This window comes from Macrobrachium nipponense, chromosome 16 (genome assembly GCF_015104395.2).
Source record: "Macrobrachium nipponense isolate FS-2020 chromosome 16, ASM1510439v2, whole genome shotgun sequence".
In the NCBI taxonomy this organism is placed as follows: domain Eukaryota; kingdom Metazoa; phylum Arthropoda; class Malacostraca; order Decapoda; family Palaemonidae; genus Macrobrachium; species Macrobrachium nipponense.
Genome location: NC_087209.1, coordinates 77,445,792 through 77,453,110, shown reverse-complemented (window position 1 = coordinate 77,453,110; position 7,319 = coordinate 77,445,792).

Genomic DNA, 7,319 nt, shown 5'->3' with positions numbered 1-7,319 from the left:
TTGATTTGTAGTTTTATATTTATTTGCTTATTTATTCTATAGATTTTGCACGTATTTAGAATGAAAAGAGTAAAATTTAAAATTAATTAGGCTGCAACATTGACAAACAGGCGCCCTTCCATTCCCCTGGAGTGAACTGCAAGGCAGTGGGAAAAAATATTCTTTTATTGTGCCTTTAAATGCTTAATGTGAATAAAAAATTAGGGTAAAAGCTTCCCACCGCCCGCCCCCCCCCCCCCACCCCCCCCCCCCCCCCCCACCCCTCCCCTCACTCATGTTACTGTCCACCAGTAACATCAGGGATGATTTTGTATTTAAAAAGAAATATTTCTTTAATTTTGAAAATAGATGATCAAATACAGATTGATTCCCAAATTTACCAAAAACGTTATTTATTGGACCAGGTTCGATTTATTTAAAGGATTGGTCCTTTCTGTCACTGGTTGACTGCAGAAAAGAAAGTTTTATTTTAGAGAATATTTTAGTCCATCTTTGAAATGAGCAAGTCTACAACTTTCCACGAGATTTTCTTTATGTAAAACAAATGTCGTTCTTCTCAAAAATACCCGCATGTTGCAGAAAACCCAATTGGAATTGGAATGGTGGCTGGGACTACCAGCCAGATGAAAAGCCATCAAGTCTATGGCCAGCGAGCCGAGTAATCCTGGAAAGTACCGATATGCAGCAATATTCAAAAATGCAGTCACAGACATAGCTCTAAAATCGACAACACTGCTATGGAAAGAATTCAACACTACCAAATATGCTGCATGTCAACTTTACGGGCCCACACGTAAGTCGATATTAAGAAAATTCATTGCCATATTGGGGTAAATTTCTGTTATACTCTTTTCAAGGCCTATAGCCTAAGCTGTAGTCCGCGTCTATTGAATCACTGGTCGACCACCATAATCATAGTTTCAGCAAATAAACTGCGACGAATATTTTTGTAGATCTCACTTTCGAAAAGATGCCATTGTCACGTTTTCCCCAGATTATTTTATTATGACAACAGTTCTTGCCTCTAGAAAGATGATAGATACTCTTTGCTTGGGACTATAATTAGGAACCTGAGATGCCTTGACCACAGCAAAGCACTGTAAGTCGACCTTTAACAAGCCTCACTTGTCACTGGCTCAACGAATTTAAAACCTTACTTGCCACTGACTCTATATGTCCCAATATATATATATATATATATATATATATATATATATATATATATATATATATATATATATATATGATAACTTGATCACGAAGTATATAAAATGTGATGCTATGTATAAATAAAGGTTTTTGCCACGAAGGAAAAAAATGAAAAAGCGAGATAGCCGAGTACTTTCGGTCTTGTTCAGACCCTTTACAAAGGGTCTGAACAAGACCGAAAGTACTCGGCTATCTCGCTTTTTCATTTTTTCCTTCGTGGCAAAAACCTTATATATATATATATATATATATATATATATATATATATATATATATATATATATATATATATATATATATATATATATATATATATATATATATAGATATGTATGTATGTATGTATGTATGTATATATATAAACTTACAACAGATTTTCAGTATGCCATACTAATGATATGATCTTTCAAAATGTCTAGAGTGTGTGCAGAACGCTCCTCCAGCTTCTGAAAATATGATCCGAGTGTGGAACGGTGCCACGCATTTAAAAGCACTCATTACCTACAGGTGTGTGGAAAATGTTTCTCTGATATAAGAATCAAAAAAAGTGTAAACTACAAAGTAAGCCAAATTAAATTTTCAAAGGAGAGTTTCCTTGCATACTCACCAATCATTCCAATGATCAGTAACTGATTTGCATTAGACCCGTCAGCTCCTGCACCGTTTACTTCTGCCTCTCTCCTATCGTCTTCACTCTGCAACCCTTCAAAATGCCTGCTTCATCGACACACACCTGCAACCCCTTCCGGCAAAGTCTCTTCATTTGTATTCTAATTCCGAGATCTATTGCCCCATTCAACTTTTCCCCGAAAGAAATCCTCGCATTCGTTGGCTCTCCTCCTCCTTTTGCCCTTCAAACAGCCTTACTTTCATTTTCACCCAACCCCACCTTTCACTGTCGTACAGTCCATTCATTCATCCTTCCCTTAAGTCTAGTACCAGTAAACATTCCTCGTTGGCCCTGATCCTTCTATTTTGAGCCCCCCCCCCCCCCCCCCCCCCCCCACCCCCCCCCCCCCCCCCCCCCCCCCCCCCCACCCCCCCCCCCCCCCCCCCCCCCCCCCACCAATGTTAGATCCCGGCTGACATTCTTAATCTCTTACCATTATTCCACGTTTTAATTCTTTTTACTAAATTCGTCAGTCTCTATTATATACATTCTCACATTCAGAGCCTTTCCTCTTCAAGTGAAACTACTCTCGTATTTTTACCCAAACTTCAACTAAGAATGAATCAGATATTTCTCAGACTACTTCTCTCGCATATTTAGCCAGGTGTTTTTTTTTACCTTTCCCTCTCGGCCATTAATATACTTGGATATTCCTATTAGGAAACCGTATTTTACTAAAGTTTACCTACTTTCGGAACATTTGCTCTAGACTCTCCATTGTCATTTGTTCCACGTACTAGTAGTTCCTCGTTGGACGAGTGGTTTTCGCGCTCAGCTACCAGTCCGGTGGTCCGAAGTTCGATTCTTGGCTCGGCCAACGCGGAATCAGAGGAATTTATTTCTGGTGATAGAAATTCATGTCTAGATATAATGTGGTTCGGATCCCACAATAAGCTGTAGGTCCCGTTGCTAGGTGACTGATTGGTTCCTAGCCACGTAAAAATATATAATCCTTCGGGGCAGCCCTAGGAGAGTTATTAATCAGCTCAGTGGTCTGGTAAAACTAAGATATATACTTAACTTTGCTCCACGTACTCTGCTCCTACGAACTACACCATCTATTGCCTTACCATCAGCCTCGATATTAAGCTAACCTGGCGCAGCCGCCACTTCTCCTTCACGAAAATTAGATAAATAACAATTCAGCCTTCTCTTAAACTTGCTGCCTCTACCCCAAGTTTCAGCGACACGGTCGCTGGACTTCCGCGTCCATTCAATCTTCATGGTAAATAACGAATAAAAAACTAAACTGACTAAGACAGGGAATACCAGAACATTAACTTAACCACAAGCCACAACAGCAGCTAAAGAATTACCAAACCTTATCTGTAGGTGCTACCCTGGATACTTCATGAACGGGAGCGTCACTTTAACACAACTGCAAGTCAAGTGTCGAGGGCAGTTGGGTGGTTGGGTCTCCGAGCGTTATTACGATCTTTTCAACTGTGATATCTTGACAGGTGAGTCTCTCTCTCTCTCTCTCTCTCTCTCTCTCTCCAGTAACTTTTCGAATACATTTCCGTCCTGCCCCTTCGATATATTCTGATAAGTTTACTAAGCAATCCTGTTTATAAAATTGCGTAGAAGTAAGGATAAATCTTATCGATGTGGTCTAGCTCTTGTTTTGAACTAGCTCTGGTTATTTTTTTATGTGAACCCTAAATTATAAAATTAAGACCTTGAAGTGGCTAATAGGACCCTGAAACTAACTTGGCCTCATTATCGTTCTATAAATCCTACTTCAAAGTGCTCGTGGAATAAAACTTGAAATTATATCTGAGAAATATTCAGTATACAGGTATTTCATATGTTGGTAAATTGCGGTTTTTCCTGTACCTATCATAGCCACATGTTGATTCAGAACTGCAACACCTTTCTCGAACCATTTTCCAAAGGAAAAGGCCAGGTTAAAGGCCCTCTGTGAAGATTTCTCCTCTCTGGGTTTCAGTAAGACGTTCTAAGGTGACTGGACTGTAGAATTCAGCACCATGAATAACATTAAAGTTAAAACAAAATAATGCATTGAAATTGTAACATGCTTTAATCAGTTTGTACTTATATTTCTGTTTTTCATTGACTACAATCCTGCCCAGTGTGCTCGAACGAAAGCATCCCGCTTTCGAGAGGTAACATGACAATCGTAACCTCTTCTCCGAATTTCCTGGCGCTAAATTCGACCGTCACCTACATCTGCCCTCCCTCCATGTCAATGGGGAAGGGCGTAACCGCCATGAACTCGACCTGTGTCGCAAATCGTTCCCAGGGACATCCAGGACCCCCAGCCTACTCGTTTCAGCCAGATGACATTCCTGATTGTAACGGTGAGGCTTCTCATAAGTCACTTACAACGGTACCTACGTATAGGTATGTCTGAAGGCGCTTATGTAACTCGCATATCTGAAGTTGGAGCGCAAGATGAATTATTCTCGGTCATCGAGTCTGAGAGTTTCACGATCATAATCCGGAAACCTATCAGTCAACAGTGTTCCAGATTTCATGTATATTCGTATACGCACAAGAAAAATGGGCTTAGATTCAGAAACGAAGACTGTCGCCAGTTATAGTCGAATTTTAGTTTCAGTAAATAAGTACTCCAAACGACAGCTGTTTTGTAAACATACTTAATCTCTTCCCTAGCTTTACCATGTCGTTCACGAAATCTGATGCACTATTTGGCCAGTAGGTTGCCCTTGGCTTTTATTGTGTGGGTCTGGTTGTGCTTTTTTGTTTTTATGTTTTTAATTTGATTGCTGCCCTTCCATTCCAGTGTGCATTGATGATCCTAACTTCCATTCCAGTGTGCATTGATGATCCTAACTTCCATTCCAGTGTGCATTGATGATCCTAACTTCCATTCCAGTGTGCATTGATGATCCTAACATCGCAAATGCAATCTCCAGCTGGGATAGTAATACAGATTACGTGGTTAGTGACAGAATAAATCTCACCTGCATTTCGGGTTTCTTCTTCAATGACACTGCCGATGCAAATACATTCAAAGAGATTCATTGTACAGATTTGGGTTGGTTTCCAGACCCAAGGGATCTAAGGTGTCATCCAGGTAAGAGATATTTGTTTACGTCTTTTGTTGGTTTTAGATTTACTGAAGGAGTTGGAGGAGCGAAGTGGTTAATAGATTACCAGGTGTTAAGTTGTCATTGCACAACCAAATGGATACCATATAATTGCAAGTCTTCTTCCTAATTTCTGAGTTTTCACCCCTAAAAGGCCTCGATGTTTTTCAGAGATCAGAGATGAGTTAAAGACATCTGCATCTTTCCAGTGATCTCTTCTCACAAGATTTTTATTTTGTTTTTTATGAATGAATTTTTTGTATTTATTATTTTTTTTTTCTTTGAACGTCAAGAAGATTGATGACTAGATTTTCATTTGTGATAACGCCTCCTTCATTAAATGCATGTTTTTTTTTTTTTATTCATTCATAAATTTGTCCACTTTTCTTTAGTACTAGTGTAATTCTTCCGTCAACTGAATATCACCTTATTCATCATAAGAACGAACAATGTTACCGACATAACTGCGATGGAAAAGAATAGTGATTGACTTTTAACTATTTATAGGCTGTACAGACCCTTTGCCAAGTGGTGGGCCTAACATGAGCGTCCCTGAATTCCCCCAAAGAGACTTTGGCGCCGAGCTCACTTACACCTGCGACGAGGGACTCTACATTCCAGCGGCAAGTATTGATTTTGTTTTTAGTTTTTCTTTTCGATTTTCATTCTGAGATTCTCTGTCGTTGGTCATTTTTAAAACCAGATTTTATTCTAAATAAACAAAAATAGAGTGCTTATTACAAAGCTCTCTTGTAGGAACAACCGAAAGGATTATTTAGAAGCTTAACACGCACGCGCTCGAGAGAGAGAGAGAGAGAGAGAGATTTTTTCCTGTATTGATGTGGTTTCATGCTGTGGAGTTTGAAGATCTGTAATACGCACCAATTTATATATTGCTTAAAATTTGTCCACACACATTTCCTGTCAGTTAAAAGGTCTTTTGAATCTTTTTCCAAATTATTGACAAATTCAACTTCAAAATTACGCTAAAGCCCTATATGCTGTGGACTCATCTTTCAACACATACTTTTCAGAGCTTTGCCCCCAAACTGAAACTAAACTCTTTAAAGGATTATTTTGCAAAGTTGGACGATCTTTGTTATAAAACTACAGAGGAATCTTGGTCAGTGCTTTTTGTAAATTTGTATTGTCAAGTTTGTAAAATTTTAGGGAAAAAATCTTTTAAACGTAATACGTTAATTAGTACATAACTCGAAAAAGTTGAACTATTGTTTGAGTTTCAATGGAACGTAAATAAAACATCTAATAAAATAAAGCATGATAAACTCACGAGATATCGGTTTAATCTTTCATAAATATTATTCTAACTTTAGATTTTAATTCAGTAGTCAGTCCAGGAAACCAAGCGACTTGACAGTTTTTTGTTTTGACTAATGTTTTATGCTTCCGGTAGCACTAAAGCCATGTTTCATACACCTTCGTGTCTTTTTTCTCTATTTTTTTTTTTTTTTTTTTTTTTTTTTTTTTGCCATGATGATGATTTCTGCACTTAAATAGGGCCAAAAATTGTGTTAAAAGTTGCTCTTGCTTAGGTATCCCAACCGGCTTATGCACCGTTATTGATTTTTTTTTCTTTTTTTTTTAGTCTTCTGTCGTACTCCATCTCACCCAACAACAGAAGACTTCGTTTGATGTATTAATGTATTAGGGCCTATTAGGATATTGAAGGAGGTTTGGGGGAAGAAAGAGAACAGTTTAATTTGATTACTGTGTTTTTTCTAATGTTTATTATAATTACAATTATCATTATTATTTATTATCACAGCTATAATGAATACATTAATTTAAAAATTCATATAAACAATCCTAAAAGACCATTAACTTACAAAGCAAGGCTTCTCATATCAAACGTCTACAGGTGATGCGAAGAAAATAGTATCAAGAAACCAGCAAATATAAATATAATAATCAGGTATTGACAGATCCTAACTACACTAATGCCGTGTTTAACTGAGATAGGAATACAGTGTACTTAATGACAGGTTAAATTTCACCTGCTTCCGATTTTTTCTTCAGTGACACTACCGAATCAGATGTAAATACGTACACGCTCAAAGAGTAATTCAAGTAAAACTGACCAAACTAATTGTGCATGACCGTCATAAGTAGCATTACGGATGTCGGCACTATTGTGTTTGTAGTCAGATTATCTGATCAACAGTTAAGACAGCTTTCATGCAAACATCGTGGAGCCGTCACATCTATATCCAGAGTAGTTTGATTGTTAATTAAACTGGGCACTGTCTTTTCTCAGTGTTTGGTACTTAATCCCGTTATACGCATACCGAGGTCCGCAGAAATGTGCAAAAATGAGTAAGTCCGAGGAAGGAAGAGAGAGGAGAGAG